The 18,079-nt window shown below is 39.6% G+C and overlaps 1 protein-coding gene across 2 annotated transcripts in view; it reads right to left on the bottom strand.

The window, feature by feature from the left end:
- Nucleotides 1–18,079, bottom strand: part of LOC143172021 (ADP-ribosylation factor-like protein 15) — a 286,252-nt gene that overhangs the window by 10,289 nt on the left and 257,884 nt on the right. The gene's annotated exons all lie outside the window — the stretch shown is intronic.

Genomic DNA, 18,079 nt, shown 5'->3' with positions numbered 1-18,079 from the left:
AGGGAAGAATTATACGAACTTAAGGCAAAGAGCAAAGCGCATGAAGCAAGTGTTCAAAAACATAGCCAAACCAGCAAAATTAACTAAGAAATTTTAGGTTACGTTTGTACTGCATGTTTCATCATACTCTTAAAATCTTTAATCTTAAACACTTAAGATGCAGAATTTGTTTCTTAAATTAATTTTGTTTTTTAAATTAAACATAGAATCATAGAATCATAGAATAGTTTGGGTTGGAAGGGACCTTTAAAGGTCATCTAGTCCAACCCCCCTGCCATGGGCAGGGACATCTTCAACTAGATCAGGTTGCTCAGAGCCCCGTCCAGCCTGACTATTGAATGTTTCCAGGGATGGGGCATCCACCACCTCTCTGGGCAACCTGTGCCAGTGCTTCACCACCCTCAGCGGAAAACATTTCTTCCTTATATCTAGTCTGAATCTTCCCCCCTAAAACTAAAGTTTAAAGCCATTACCCCTTGTCCTGTCACAACAGGCTAAAAGTTTGCCACCATCTTTTTTTATAAGCCCCCTTTAAGTACTGATAGGCTGCAATAAGGTCTCCCCGAAGCCTTCTCTTCTCTAGGCTGAGCAACCCCAACTCTCTCAGCCTTTCTTCATAGGAGAGGCGTTCTGTCCCCCGATCATTTTCGTGGCCCTCCTCTGGACCCGCTCCAACAGGTCCGTGTCTTTCTTATGCTGAGGGCTCCAGAGCTGGACACAGTACTCCAGGTGGGGTCTCACCAGAGCAGAGTAGAGGGGCAGAATCACCTCCCTCGACCTGCTGGCCACGCTTCTTTTGATGCGGCCCAGGATACGGTTGGCCTTCTGGGCTGCGAGCGCACATTGCTGGCTCATGTCCAGCTTTTCCTCCACCAGTACCCCCAAGTCCTTCTCGGCAGGGCTGCTCTCAATCCCTTCATCCCCCAGCCTGTACTGATACTGGGGGTTGCCCCGACCCAGGTGCAGGACCCTACACTTGGCCTTGTTGAACCTCATGAGGTTCACACGGGCCCACTTCTCGAGCTTGTCCAGGTCCCTCTGGATGGCATCCTGTCCCTCAGGCATGTCAACCACACCTCACACTCAGCTTGGTGTCGTCTGCAAACTTGCTGAGGGTGCACTCGATCCCACTGTCTATGTCATTGATGAGGATATTAAACAGTACCGGTCCCAATACGGACCCCTGAGGGGCACCACTTGTCACCAGTCTCCATCTGGACTTTGAGATGTTGACCACTACCCTCTGGATGCGACCATCCAGCCAATTCCTTATCCACTGAGTAGTCCATCCATCAGATCCATACCTCTCCAGTTTAGAGAGAAGGATGTTGTGGGGGACCGTGTCAAAGGCCTTACAGAGGTCCAGATAGACGACATCTGTAGCCCTTCCCGTGTCCATTGATGTAGTCCTAGAAGGCCACTAGGTTGGTCAGGCAAAACTTGCCCTTGGTGAAGCCATGCTGGCTGTCTCGAATCACCTCCCTGTCCTCCACGTGCCTTAGCATAGCTTCCAGGAGGATCTGCTCCATGATCTTCCCAGGCACAGAGGTGAGGCTGACTGGCCTGTAGTTCCCCGGGTCTTCCTTTTTTCCCTTTTTAAAAATGGGGGTTATGTTTCCCCTTTTCCAGTCAGTGGGAACTTCACCGGACTGCCACCACTTCTCAAATACGATGGATAGTGGCTTAGCAACTTCATCCGCCAGTTCCCTCAGGACCCACGGATAGATCTCATCGGGTCCCATGGACTTGTGCACCTTCAGGTGCCTTAGATGGTCTCGAACCTGATCTTCTCCCACTGTGAGCGGCTCTTCATTCTCCCAGTCCCTGCCTTTGCCTTCTGCGGCTTGGGCGGTGAGGCCCGAGCACTTGCCCGTGAAGACCGAGGCAAAAAAGTCATCGAGTACCTCTGCCTTCTCCGTATCCCAGGTAACCAGGTCTCCCATTTCATTCCAGAGAGGGCCCACATTTTCCCTCGTCTTCCTTTTATCCCCGACGTACCTATAGAATCTTTTCTTGTTGCCCTCGATGTCCCTGGACAGATTTAATTCTATCAGGGCTTTAGCTTTCCTAACCTGATCCCTGGCTGCTCGGACAATTTCTCTGTATTCCTCCCAGGCTACCTGTCCTTGCTTCCACCCTCTGTAGGCTTCCTTTTTGTGTTGGAGTTTGCCCAGGAGCTCCTTGTTCATCCATGCAGGCCTCCTGGCGTTTTTGCCTGACTTCCTCTTTGTTGGGATGCATCGCTCCTGAGCTTGAAGGAGGTGATCCTTGAATATTACCCAGCTTTCTTGGGCCCCTCTTCCCTCCAGGGCTTTGTCCCATGGCACTCTACCAAGCAGATCCCTGAAGAGGCCAAAGCCTGCTCTCCTGAAGGCCAGGGTAGTGAGCTTGCTGTGCGACTGTGAAGACTAGCACACTAATGTGATTAGAATAGTAATAAGTAGTATATGTGAGACATGATGGTTTTCTATGATGGTCTTTGTTCAAAATCCAGCATGTTCCAGCAGACTTCAGCTGCTTATTAACAATACCTAATAATGCCTATAAAGAAGGAACCCTTTAATTAAACTAATTCCATTTTTATTTCTGCAGCAACCATGCAGCAAGGAGGCATAAGAATATGATGCAATATAGAATTGCAAGTTTTAAGGTGATTATAAGCCTTTGACAAAATAACCGAGGAAGATGCAGTTTCTTGGAAAGACCAATCGTCACTGATGCTAATTACACCAACTGTCAATGCAGAAACACAGACCCACAGAAAGACTGAGAAAGAAAAGATTTTCATTTAGTAGTATACTCCAATCACTTTTCAAAATAGCAAGTACAATATCAAAACATATTTTTGATCCCATTAATGCCTCTTAGGAGAAGACAGCAGTTTGCAGGTTATTTTGGTCCACAGATTACCATTTTCATAAAAATTTTAGTCTTTGATAGTATTTGATCCGATAGTATTTGATCCAAAAGTCTACTCATGTTTGACTTGTCAAAACAGACATTTAGTTTTTACATCAAAAATTATATCCATCAATACTTGCTACTGTCAACATACCAACAGAAATATTTAGTGCTGACTTAGTTTGCACATTCTTGTTCCTTGTGATTATTGCCAAATATTCTTAATTTTCTTTTATCACAGACTGAGCCACAAATATGCAAAACAACAGGAACAGTTACTCGTATTGTGGTAGGCAGTAGAGGCCCCAGACAGGCAACTGGAGCTACACTGTGCGAGGCTCCATGTGCAGGGGAGAAAAAAAAAAGGCTTCCAAAGCCCAAACAAGCTGCAACATCTCTGTGCAGCTCTTATAGTGTCTATACAACGGTTTTGTTTATCTAATAATGTATTCTAATAGAAGAAACCGACTATAGTTGCATCAACTCACATAAATCGCAATTCAACTGTGACAATGCGTCAGGAAAGGTTTCTTATTTTTTAGAAAGGAATTTGAGCAGAGCTTCTAGTAACAAATATCAGAAAAAAACCTGTGGTTTTGAGATGGGAACTTCTGCTTCCTGCAGCTAAGATACAGGTGAAACCTTTTAAAATCTATTTCCCAACAAAGCAGAATTGTATCAATAACAACCTGCAAACTTTTGAAAATGAAGCGCGGTACTTAACATTCACCTCCCATCAAACAAATTTCAGAAAACACGCAAGTTGAAATAAACGGGACTTCAACAACCAGTATTTTAATATCAGCATACTTATTTTTTAGCATTGCTACTTCAGTGCCATATTAGTATCTGATATGTTAGCATGGTGATATGTGATCAGAACCTAAATACTAATCTCTATAAGGGGTATATTGCAATGTGTCCTGCAGCTGAAGTGACACCAAATTGAATTTACCCCCATTAATATATTGAATTAATGGCACTGATCATAGTATTGGAGAAGCAGGGTAAGAAAGCTCTCTTGCCTGTTTCAGTAACAGCCTCCTTGACTGCTAAATAAGGGGAGGAAGTAAAAGCTGCACAGAAACATAACAAAGCAAGGTGTCAGTGCAGCTAGCTGATAGAGCAGCCTGCTGGTGTTAAGCTGACAAATATGACTGAGTAATTTGAGATGTTTTGGACCCAGAACCCAGAGGATGTCCACCACATCCCCTCTACTGGAAGACTATTGCCATCAGCCCCTTGAGCTCACTGAAGTCTGTCTGCAATCTTATTTACATAGCCTCTTGAATTAAGGCTATACCATATGAAGAAATGATTAGGAAAAGGTCATTACATTGTAAGGAGAGTACTTGGGTTTAAAAGCATTAAATATCTAAATTTCTATTTCAGCACTAAAACAGCATCAATTGATTTAGTAAAATAAATTTTGCAGAGAAATTATTTATTTCAATGTCCAACATTGATTAAAATTTACTTTTTAGTATTTCTTGGTGTGTAATAAAAATGTAACAAAATCAGCAATGTGCTGTCATCATTTTCCACACCTAAGGAACAGTTCAGAGTATCTGCATTAATAGGCTCTAAATGAATGCTGAAATTAGTGATCGTTAAGCAGTGGCTTTTGAAATGGGAAGTTTTGATAATGGCATGAAAGCACAACTGTTTGTATTCACATAAGTAACAGCTATTTTGTTCGTACCTACAGAGAAAGAAAATTTGCTAGATGACTTCTCTCTAATCCAAATATAGAAGAATAACGCTAATCAGCTTACAAATAATAACTAACTAAACCAGAAGTAGCACAGAAGTAATCTTCCACAACCCAAGGGACACTGTGTGGTATGTTACTATATTTCCTCATTTAAACTTCACACTACAATGGAGTTTACTAAACCCCAGAGCTTTGCAAGCGGGCTCTACTACTTTGAAAGTTCCAGAAAGAAGTTTGCAGACAAATATTTTCCAATTTACTATAACTTCTCCCCTCTTTAACTCAGAAGATGTCATTCAGTTCTAAAAACAAGTTTTTTCAGACTTAAAAAGGAACCCTTTTTTACATGTAAGAGATAAAACAAGTACACGAAAACAGACTGACACAATCAGATGCCAAACACTGTTTATACAGTTGAGTTTTCCACTGGAATACTCTCAGCTCTCCATCTGCTTTCCTTTCGTTTCTCTAGTTGCTTTCTGCCCCGATGGCCATCATTCACACTTGTTCCCTACCAGATTTCCTACGAGGATGCACACTAATCACTGAAAATGTCCGAAGGAAGCTGAAATTCTCTGAATACTCACCTAGGTAGTTCTTGCATAATCAGATAATCAGCAGTAAATATTTTACAGCTCCCTTCAACTGCACTAGTACAAAAGGGGTGAGTTCCTAAGAGGAGCTCTTTTGTCTTCCCCTCGCATAAATGGTGAAAAGCTTTCTGCCTGTTCATGGATGCCAAAGCAAAATATAAAGACTCAAACATGCTTCAGATGTCTGACACATTAGACGTGCATTTACATACTGGCTTTGCATTTTTAAGTGTTTACTTTGGGATTGCTAAATTTTTAAGATATAACCTTAGAAGAAAACACAAACAATTAAATCCACATAATTTTAAGACTTCTTTACTACTATTTTACAGGATCTCACTGTATGTTTTGACTCCACATGGGGGCCTTGTTTTATAGAGAAGCTGACATATTTATGCCACATTCTGAAGTCAATAAAATCTAACAATACACGTTTGCAATTATTCCCACTCTTCCCACACTCCACCTTCTAAGTCCTGTTCTACTGGCACAATACACTAAGCATATGGTTATCAAATGTTGCTTAACCTACATGCTAGAAAAGTCAAGACACAATAAAAGGATTGATGCCCAGAATCTCAGCTGGTATAAATTAGCATAGCAGCGTGGAACTGATGTTACCAAATCGATCTACTTCAGCTAGGTAACCAGGCCCTGCTGAAGGCTTTTAAATGTTCTATTACTGAACATCATCTAGCCAGTTCACAACACACATGAGCATAAGACATATAGGAAAACTTAGATACTGTAATATATGAATAAAGAGTCATTTCTATCTATTGCTCAACATGAAAAAAAGCTGCTTGAAAGTATTATTTTTCATTCGAATTCAAAATTTTAATACCGAATTTCACCAACACAAAAAGGCTTCCAACCCACTCTGATTAATCTGTTGTAAACAAATACAAAATGCAGGCAGTCACTTATATTACCAGGCTGTATTTAGAGAATTTAATGGATAAAATATTTTTTCATCCATTGCTGTTTGTCCTGGTTTCGGCTGGGATAGAGTTAATTTTCTTCCTAGTAGCTGGTACAGTGCTGTGTTTTGGATTTAGGATGAAAATAATGTTGATAACACACAGATGTTTTAGTCGTTGCCAAGTAGTGCTTACACTAGTCAAGGACTTTTCAGCTTCTCATGCCCTGCCAGCGAGAAGCTGGGAGGGGGCACAGCCAGGACAGCTGACCCAAACTGGCCAAAGGGCTATTCCATACCATATGACGTCATGCTCAGTACATAAACTGGGGGGAGTTAGCCGGGGGAGGGGTGACCGCTGCTCGGGGACTGGCTGGGCATCGGTCGGCAGGTGGTGAGCAATTGCATTGTGCATCACTTGTTTTGTATATTCTTTTATCATTATTATTATTTTCCCTTCCTTTCTGTCCTATTAAACTGTCTTTATCTCAACCCACAAATTTTACTCTTTCCCCCCCCCCCGATTCTCTCCCCCATCCCACTGGGTGGGGGGTGGGGAGTGAGCGAACGGCTGTATGGTGTTTAGCTGCCTGCCGGGTTAAACCACAACACTGTTTTACTGAACAATTTTGCTGGGAATAAAAAAACCTGTAATAACACATGTATATTATATCTAATCAAAAGCTGCACAGCCATGTCAGTGTCCTCACTAATCTGAATTTTTCAAAGACATTTACAGGATTAAGCAAGTACTACTACAAGAGGGTGACTGGTAGAGGTATGAATTAAACTAAAATTACCTAATTTGCTGAATCCATATATTAACCGCAGGAAATGGTTCATTCATTTATCTCAAATCTGCATGGACAAGAAATGCAGTAATAACAGGAGATTGGGGTTCCCCATATTCATATTGTAAATGTTTCATTGAGCTGTAATGCTGAGATTACATTTTTGGACACCATAAAAATCTGCCTTTTGGAGCAACGGTTTAGAAGACCCAGGAGAGAGAGGCAATTTTGATTGCCAAGTCCATGCACAACAGACGAGCTGCCCGTAACAGTGACCAAAGCATGCACAAATTCAATATCTTTGGAGAAGAGAAAAAGGCAAAAGTCCATCACATAGCATTAAGTTTTAAAAAGGGAAACTACATAAAATGAGTAACTTAAAGAAAATTAACTGTGCAGCTAAAAAGGTAAAATGCTTGCAGGTGGCATAGAAAAAAAACACCATAATTAGAGGCTCAGAGTATATTTATATTGCTACAGAAGAATTTAAAAGAAACAAAAAAAGCTTTCAACACTTGTAATAAGGAAAAGGATGGCATTAGAGGTAAAAAAAGTCATGTCTAAAAAAGGAAAACAGAAAACAAAAGAAAGGAAATTCTGGCAAATTAAATAGAAACCACAAATGCTGACCTACTAACCATAGAGTGGAACCCATTGCTTAAATCACCACTGATGATATTTCACATTTGCCTGCTCGTATGCTTCTTCATAACAGTGATCTCATCCATGTCTAGAGGGATCCCTGTAATGCACCTATGTCTAGTAAGCACTCCTCCTAAAACACCTATACCTCATATTTATTGACTCCATATGGAATACCTCTTACGCAACAGGGAGGGGAATGGAAGTGCCTCAGCTGATGGGAAGGGACGGTGATATGCTGTGGTCTGGAGCAGACCTCCGCAGCAACCTATGCACAGGGCTATTCCCAGGAACACTAGTTTGAGGTTAAACAACACTATCAACCATCGAAATGCTCTTAAATTCTAGCTCTTTGAAGGTAAATATTTATTGCCAGCTGACTTATGTGCCACTGAACTCAAAGTCTGTATGTGCAATGTTAAAAATTTGCAATGAATCAATTAAATACATATTATGATAATCAGAATTATGTAATACTGAGCTCCTTTTTAGGGTTTTTAAAGTATGACCTGCTGAAGTAAAACCAAAAGAAAGCCCAAGACTCTCTTCTTCAGTATTTCTGTCTGATGGCAGGGTAAGCAATTTCTCCAGACAAGATTTCAAAACCATCAGAAGCCTTTTTATACAACTCCTCACAGGTAGTGGTGAATGCTTTACAAATTAATATTTCTAGTTTGTACAGCTTTCCAATTTTTTTTTTTTTTAATTTTGCTTTTTACAAAAGATTATCTGAAACACGTCCAACTGAGTTTTGTACTTAGCTTTATAATAGACCTGGCTGATATTTTTGGCTCGTAAGTCTTTACAAAGAGAAATACAGTCACTTATACACATATTCCACAAAAAAATTTACACAGTGCTTTGTGGAACAGATGCTACCTTCAGAGGCCACAAGACACTACCCTTTTCACATTGCAAGTGACTGCTGAAAGAAATGTATTTTAAAGATTCCTAACTGTTCTGAATGAAGAAATAGGATACCTGGCAAATCAGCATAGACATGCCATTCCAAACAGAGAGCACGCAGTACTGTCAAATGCAAGTGTGAGACAAGAAAAAGGGGAGTGAGCTAGAGAGCTGGAAGACGAATACAGAGGGGTGCTTACTGTAAAATATAAAACATTGCATAATCTATCAGGATGGAGAGAGTGGAAGATTTTTTAAAAGGATAAGTATTTTTTATACAGATACATACAGTCATGTAATGACGGGTGTGGAACAAATAAGACTGATGAGAATGAGGACAGAAAACTGCTGAGGGTGCAAATATACTACTGAGATTTGCATGTATGTGGATGGAAGCAAAGATAGACTTTGAGGCGCTACTAGCATCTATCAGTTCTTTTCATGCAAGTCTTTACCATGCAACAATGTACTACGGCATATTAGATTTCTTTGGTTACATTCTGTTAATTTGTTCAAAAGAAATAGTAAGAATCAGGTAACTGCCAAAAACATACACCTATACTTTGCCTTCCATGTCTCATTCACCCAGCATATTCTGTTTATATAAGCATGTGCTTTTCCTACAACTGGAAGACATACAGATAACATGAGAATGGCAGCAGCATATCTATATAGAGAAAACCAGAATTCCAGATGAAAATTCATAGAACCGGTGCTGGGCTGGACAACCAAGACAGGGGCTCACAATATCCAACCCCAGAGTGAGCAAAACAGCATCTCTTCTTGAGTGACGAGTGAAACAATGGGAACAGAGAAGGAGGCATTGTACCATAAAGCATGCAATGAAAGCGCAGTAAAACAACATTTTCCTTCAATATCTACAGCTTTAATTTTTTTAATTTATTCCAAAGAATTAATCAGGAGAGAAGTGGAAATTAGATAACAGATTTTCAAATGCAGTATTAACCTGTAATTTCTCTGTATTGGACTGTACATTTTCACCCCACAACTAACCCTTTAAGTTACTGCTCCTATTGCTTCCTCTCTTACCCACTGTGTTTTCTGAAGTACTTTGGGTTGCAACAGATACTGTCCGACAGCTACAGTTAAAGTGTTAGAATATAAAATCCTAAAGAGTAATGCCAAAAATTAGCCCTGGTTAAAGTCAGATATTTGGAGCACATCTAAAAATCACTTTTTTTTCCCCACATACTACATAGACACAAAAATGCCAATTTACTGCATATAAGGACAATTTTCTACACAAGTTTATTCTTAGCATATCTAAATATATTCTTAAGATATCCTAAAATAACTGATTGAATTTAAGATCAATTTAAACTTAGGATAATTTGCTTAAATTGCTGTCATTGCCCAAATATGTTAAAAAAAAGGGAGCATATCCAAAGATAATTTTACAAGAGACCTATTAAAAGCTTTTGCTATACCACCACTCGTCTCCTCTCTACCTTCTCTCACTCAGCTTTGTTTTTTTGTTACATCTTCAGTTAAATAACTTAAGGAATACAAACTAGTAGAAATTCAACACTCAAGACCTTTAAGCAGATATCTTTCAGAGCCTTTCAGAGTTTTCGTAGCTTTTTTTTTTTTAAATAGACTGCAGATATTCATGGTTTACTTCAGAATACAATACTAACAACAGAGTATACTGATTTCAGCAGCAAAACATGCTAGTGCTGAATTTTAACCCCCCCCCAAGTTTACCTGTTGAATGTCAAAATAACCTTTAGAATAATGAGAAGTCCAATGATCAATCCTTATTATGACATCCCTTCTGCAAATGGCATGTTTTCTGTTCAGATAACAGTTAAACAGTATTTTCTGGAGAGGTGCATATGTGATGATTCATCTGTGTTTGCCTGAACATGTATATAAATCTAGTACTTGAAAAAATAACATCTGTATACCGTGCCCACATCTGCAAAGCACCAAAACACTGTATGGACATGTATTCTTGTATCAACAGCGAAGAACAGGATTTCTAAAGGCTTTGTGGTTGGTTCCCCACATTTACACTGGTGAAACTGTTCCAAGCCAGTATGAACACAAAAGAAAAGCCATTTATTCAGCAGTAGCTGTGGTTCTCCGAGATGTGTGCTCTCATGCACAGAAGATTAGACAGCAGTCGTGCCTATTCCACTTGTTCCGTACCAGGTACAGAGCAGAGTGTATAAATGTAGGATGGTTTCAACCTCCCTTCAGGTCCTTTGCTGATGGGAGTATTCATTATGCAGAGTCTGCACAGAGGCAATGGAAGCCCATAACTAGCTGCAATTGACCATTTCTGGTTTGAAAGCAGAAACTGAAATAAATTCATTTTGGAAAAAGCTAATGTACGATATTTCTGAAGCAAAAAGTGCTCCCAGAGACCTTGGCACCGCCAGCTTCAGTTCCTGACTCCCAGGACACCATGGGCTCTGTGACCCCCCAGTTCCTCCAGTGCCAGGAACTTCTGCGGGAGCTGTTTCTGAGGATTTCCTCCTAGCCCTCCAGTTAGTGGAGGCAAATCTGTGCTTTGGGTTTTCTAGGTCCAGGCCTCTGGAAGCGCCAATGCTTCAAAACTCACAGCAAGCCACCACTCTAAACCAGGTATTCCAGGCAGCTCCAGACTCATCTCCATTTCTTGATATTAAATAACTCTCCACCTAGAAATATGGCAGAACCCTTTCATGCTCTCTGACTAAGACCTTGCTTGAGTAAGGCCCCTCACAGCTTCCAGATTCCTTTACAAAGCACAAGGAAACAGAGAGTAAAATTATACAGCTCAAGTCAGACACAGTCCTGTATACAGGGATATAGAGAACACCCATGTGCACAACCAATTTACCACTACCTCTAAAATGTTAGGAAATGCATGAAGAATCATAGATAAGGCAAAAAGGGAGCACTTTACACTGAGAGAGGATGTTTTTAACCAGGTAACTGGGTTATTTCCAGTGTTGGGAGGCAATGGCAGTGAACTACTGCAGAAGTTTGCAGTGATGATGCTGGAAAAGCCAGGGATGACCAGAAGGATTTTGAGAAGATGGGTGAACACAATGAGATGTTTAAGAACTGTATGGTTCTTTTGACTTAAAGGTAATAGGCTAGAATCTCTCTTTTTCCAAGCTCCAGCATTATTCCTTCCATTACCGTAAGTTGTAGTAGGGAGTTCTACCTGTTTGAGAAGTCTTTTAGTAAAAAGGTCCCATGGGAAGGGACAAGCAAAAGAGTAATGAATATTTTTCACTCACCACACCAAGATACCACTTGCCCTATATTATCCTGACCCACACTTGAAGGAAAAGATGAAATAATAGACAGTAGATCAAGAGTTGCATACACATAAAAGAAAAAAGATCACATTGATATCTCAGGATATCCACCTTCACGTAAAAAAACCCCATACCCAAAGAAACCACATTCCTCTCCAAAGAACGCCCAAATTATAGGACAGACAGACAGCATCTATAAATCTTATGGCCTCCTTGAAGGAGAACTACTGATAATAATACTGAAGGTGCTTAAAACAGGATCTGTAATAAAGCTATTGTTCCTGTGATAAAGTGAATTAAGGATTGCCCTTGTACGCCTAGACTGTGGAGTGCCTTTACAGTGTCACTGAAAAGCCAAATTTCTTCTGAAGAAAAGCACCAGAAGGCAGGAAGATTGTGTCATGGTGATGCCCCAATTCTCACGATTATATCAATGAAAAACAAAGGCAGGCATTTGTCAAGTGATTCCAGCAGAAAGGGAAACCCGGGTTCTGCAGGCTAACAGGCAGCTTCTTCCCTCTACCTCTGAATCCGACTTGCAGTTTTACCAACAGGTCCTACTGTTACACCTTGGGTAAGCTTCGCACCGGAAAGGAAATTGTATATAGCAAATATATAGATGGCATTAACTTTTTAAGTAGATGAGAAGATTAATACCAGTTGACTAAAATATCTTCGTGAAACAGATTTTTCTAAGTACTCTCCTCTCCACCCACCTTACAGAATAACCTACCTATTTAAAATTGTGGTCTAATGAGGGTATAATCACCTCTTTAAATTTTGGGGTTCGGTGCTCAAGATAAGCCTCAATTTTGCACATTTGCAATTACTAATTGAGTTTTCTTTACATTAGAAATCACCATATGATAAGTTTGCTGACCACTAGTGGCAAACTAAAAGGTTATAGTGTATCACTAGCTTTTTGAGAATGTACTCGAAATTTGCACCATTTTACCACTTCTTAATAATGACTTAAATATGACTACAGCTAAAAAGACCTTAACTAAGTACCAGGCCAGGAAAGGTTCTGTATATTGAAGTTAATGAGTTTAAGTCCCAAACTCACATATAAGAAATAACCAATTATCCCATCTGAAACACAGACTTGTAAAAATCCCAGTTACTTGTAAAACGGTCTGCTATACACGAGTAAGATGTTGTTTAAATGACTTGTTTGACTAGATGCATTCACCATGAAATTGATTCTTTTAAAGCATTATTTTTAAACTTGATAGAAGTTAACTGTGTAAACTGAAAATGTGAAAAAATTCTGGCATTATAAAGCATAGGTTTCAGTATGAGTCTAGTATTTTATGAGGTTGAGGGTTACTTGAATGAGAAACTCATCAAGAACAAATAGCCATTTGTAGGGCAATAATTGAAAGGTTTGATACGATTAAACTATTCTGCCATTTCTATGCCAAGATGTATGGTATAGGATCTAATGTTATTTCACCACAGCCTGCGCAGCTCCAAAGTAGCACAAAGATGATAAAACAATTGATAGAACATCTTTCAGCTATAAGCACCCAAAATAAATCTGAGTTGCTATTTTTCTATAGTCTGAAAGTAGCACTATATTGTGGTTTTACACCTGACACTTCCAGTTAGATTTAGTATTACAATTTTGTTATGCCTTTTAGGCAGTGGATGGCATGAGAAGGGGATAACTAGCAACAGACTACTGAATATTCCCCAATCTCCAGCTCAGGGACTCAGTTTTCAACTTTACGGTGATCCAGATTTCAAAGAAAAAGAAGAAACCATTGCAAGGAGGTCATGGAGTTGAATATATAAAAAGACCCCACAGCTAAAAATACGTTCAATAGCATTTTAGATCTAAATGTTTAGCGTGGACCTATAAATACAGGCAGATAGACCAAGCCAGGGTTACTGAACAGATTAGATTTTGCAAAGTAATGTTTTATGTTTGCTTCCATAACTGGAAAATGTTACTATTGGTTTATAATGAATCAGTGTACTAACAGTACGTTGCTAATAATTCACAGATGCTTTAGTGACTTAAACCAAAAAGAAAGTCTACTTGGTAATAGTTAAAATGTGAAATCTTGCTAATGGAACGTTTCCAATTGTCCTCTCAAAAAAGAAACGACCTCATTACAAGATGAAGCACTAACAATAGTTTGCTTTTTTTTAAATCAATGCAACAAATGTTTTATATATTGGTCCAGAAAAGCTGGAAAAGATACTATGCTGCCTACTGCAAAACTGGTTTGGAGAAGAATCAAATTCTCAGACTTTGAATAAAGAAGTATTTGCACATTGTACAGCAGTTTACTCAACATCCAGTGAAGAGTGCCACCAGCCACGCTATTTTATAAGCCCAGTTGTAGATAGATTAATAGAAAGGACAGTGTCATCATCATGTCAGTCAGACCACAGGCAGTGGAGCAGGAATTGGAGAGGGGAAGTAGAGAGAGGTGTGAAGAGATCAACCACATAAAATCGCTTTAGATGACTTACAAGCAATAAAACATCCTGCTTCTAAAGATGTCTTATCCATCACAGCAGAAACGACATCATATTAAAAGAAAAAAATTCCAGCCCAGCTGGTAGTGTATCAGCTTGATGTTTGCCAACTAGAAAGCACAAATCTGCAAACTGACTTGAGGGTGCTTGAAGCAGAGTATACTGAAAAGTGGACAATGCTCAGAAAATCAAGGTGAACATTTGTCTCAGTGTGCTGGTTTTGGCTGGGATAGAGTTAATTTTCTTCATAGTAGCTAGTATGGGGCTATGTTTTGGATTTGTGCTGAAAACAGTGTTGATAATACAGGGATGTTTTAGTTACTGCTGAGCAGTGCTTACACAGAGTCAAGGCCTCTTCTGCTTCTCACCCCACCCCACCAGCGAGTAGGCTGGGGGCGCACAAGAAGTTGGGAGGGGGCACGGCTGGGACAGCTGACCCCAACTGACCAAAGGGATATTCCATACCATATGACGTCATGCTCAGCATATAAAGCTGGGGGAAGAAGAAGGAAGGGGGGGACGTTTGGCGTGATGGATTTTGTCTTCCCAAGTAACCGTCACGCGTGATGGAGCCCTGCTTTCCTGGAGATGGCTGAACACCTGCCTGCCCATGGGAAGCAGTGAATGAATTCCTTGTTTTGCTTTGCCTGTGCGCGCGGCTTTTGCTTTCCCTATTAAACTGTCTTTATCTCAACCCACGAGTTTTCTCACTTTTACTCTTCCGATTTTCTCCCCCATCCCACTGTGGGGGGAGTGAGCGAGCGGCTGTGTGGTGCTTAGTTGCCGGCTGGGGTTAAACCACGACACTCAGGAAACAAAAATGATTCATTTGTTCCCTTGATAAGAGTTAAAATGCATCAACAGCAGCTATCAGTAAAAATAAGGTATAAATGCAATCAGTTGGGTTTAGATTAAAGACAAATACAGGACAAACAAGTACTACTGGATCCTATAAAAAAAAATCCACTGGCTGGTGGTCTGATTAGATCTTCAGCTATTCTTGGGGGAGGGGAGAGAGCAGTTCTGCTTATTTTATACAAAACACATGCAATACCGTAACGTTTCTAGTAGGATTTGTATATTCCATTTTGTATTAAAGGTTAACATATGCAAATGTTAGGAATTTTACCAGAAGTATTAGTTAAAACACTAAGTTCCTTCTCTTTTAGCCTTGTCTGTATTTATGGATAGAGTATATGAAGATAAAAAGCCAATGAAATTATTTTTGAAGATATATTGTTCTGCTAATATAGCCTGTACACTCACAGGTCACATATAAACCAATCCTTATTTCTGTGAACACAGTCATTTACTTTGCACAATGAATTTTCTAACCTAAACGGTAAACATGAACAGTTCAATTGTTTACTTTTCATCATTCACAATATATGATTGATCAGTTAAGTTGTTTGGTTTTCCTTCTTCACTGGATGACATTTTAAAACATGGCAGTAACAGACAGATAACTCAATAAACAACAACACTTGTGTTTGTCCACAAATATCCTGGATGACACGCAACTTTTCATTCTCTGTCTTCTTTTCACTAACATTCAGAGATAACAGTAAGTTTATTATCAGTTATGTAATTTACTCACACTTGATACAACAGTATAAGAAAGATACAGGATTGCACTTTAGCTATATTGGAGACATCAACTACACATTAGTCTAGAGGCAAGAAGAACATCTCAATTTGTATCATATAAAAAGGAAAAGTGACATTATTAAAACGGCTGCACAAAAATGTCTAACTGAAGCAAGAGGAGAAATACAGAGGTATGTCTTGTTAATGTCATATCTAATATTGTTTCACCTCATTAAGCACTCCCAACATCTTGATGGGCTATGAAGAAGTAAAAACACTTGGTTAAATAATTATTTTTCATGAACAGTTCATCTACCTATCACCAGTCCCAATCAGTGGGGATATGTACACATCCAGTGCAACAGAAACCCATTTTATAGGAAGAAGAAAACATCTATGGTCTTATACTTCAATATTGGCACATACTTGTGTGTAGTACATTTTTACCACTGCAAGTTAGACTCAAGTTCATTTGTAATCACACACCTGTGCTGACTGAACAATATATACAAGTGAATGATTGACTGCATGGAAAAGTGAGGAGAAGGGAGAGAGAGTAAAACAGGAGTTGTCTGCTGAAAATAACAACATTGTTTGGAACAGGCACAATTCAAAAAGCTTTTAGATTCCTTCTTATAAATATTCTTTGTGAGGGAATAGTACTATTTAATTTAATTACTCATTGCCCATTCAAACATATTTTAAGGCTATTTCTTTCTACCGGTAGAAACAGCTACTGTTCAGACCTCTCCATAGTGCACTGGGCTTGGCCGCACGATACTAACCTCACAACAGCCACCCTTCCAAAACCAGAGGGGAGAGAAGAGGGCAACAACACCTCTCCTAGCTAACAGCGGTTTGTGGGATTTTTTTTATTTTATTATTATATTAAAAAACACTACAGATTGCAAGACACTGTGATACCACAGTGATATAGACCATGCCTGTATCCGATACAGATAAATCTGGAACATTTTGAATCCCGGTTTGTGCTTAAAGCTGAGGATATTCAGAAGCAGGAAACTGCGAGGAGAAAAATTAGTAGAGGGACATCAAACAGAAGAAAAAAACAAAATCCCTTTCCGTACAATTACTAGCGTTAATATATATTAGGACCATGATCTAGGCCACCTTCCTGCAGAAAGAAGTTTGTGCAAAGAAGTGGAGGCCAAGCCTAGAGTGACACGGTTCACTGAATGACCAAATAGAGGTTTACATATTTCCTTTATGGATGCTGGCACTGGTTTTGGCCTCTGATCCCTTCTGGAGCCATTCATATGTGATTAAGATCCAACAATACGGCACTTTGATCCACTGAGCTACAGAAGGATTGGATGTTTCCTGAAGGAGTCATTTCAGGTGAAAGGGGAGGAGAAGAAAAGAAGAAGGGAATTTTCCTGATCAGGTCAATCTTGCTGAGATAGCGCTCTTCTCACATCTAACATGCACTGTACTCTTGAGAGTTTTGAAGCTTTGGAAAGATGACAGATGACTGAGGCATGGAAAAGAGGAGTGAACTGCAGTAACAGTGTTTCAAGTACAAAGAATAAATTTATCTTTTTGAAGACGGAATAAGATTCATTTTCAAGAGAAGGAAATTGAGTTAGCTGTTGCAAGCCATATTGCAACAAGGAAGGACATAGAATCATAGAATCATTACAGCAAATTGGATAGCATCTTTCACAGATATGTTTGAAAAGCTCGTGGTACCATAGTCACAAATACACACTTCCTCACTCTGATGTAGCTGAAAACAGCAGGAGATGTATGGGTAGGTCTATTAAAAAAAATCTCAGAGAATGAACACCTGGTTCCTTGAAAGTAGTCTTTCTATCTTGACAGCAAGATACTTCACATAACCCAAGAGAATTAAAGGCCTGTTTGAAGTTAGAAGAGCATGTACATGACACACCATTTGGAGGAGTATTTACTTTTTTCAACAGACATAAGTATTAAGCACAGGTGAATGGATTCAGATCCGCAGGAATGAACGGAAGCTGGAATGTCTAGACAACCAGGAAAGCATAACACAGGTGTGACAACTCTGCTCGACTATCATATTCCAACATTTTCAGTATAAACTAAGTAACTTCCATCATCTGTTGATATAAAAGTAGAAGAGGGAAAACATATTTGGCTTTGTCTACTACAAATGTCTACTCCTAATAATTTATTTTGGAAGCTAACTCTCCTTTTCATATTTGGGTTGGATGCTTCCAAGTCCACCTGGGGATGGCTCAGCTCTCTGACTATCCAGTACA

This window comes from Aptenodytes patagonicus, chromosome W (genome assembly GCF_965638725.1).
Source record: "Aptenodytes patagonicus chromosome W, bAptPat1.pri.cur, whole genome shotgun sequence".
NCBI classification, from domain to species: Eukaryota; Metazoa; Chordata; class Aves; order Sphenisciformes; family Spheniscidae; genus Aptenodytes; species Aptenodytes patagonicus.
Note: the sequence above shows the minus strand (reverse complement) of the source record. Positions and strands in the feature narration are given on the sequence as shown.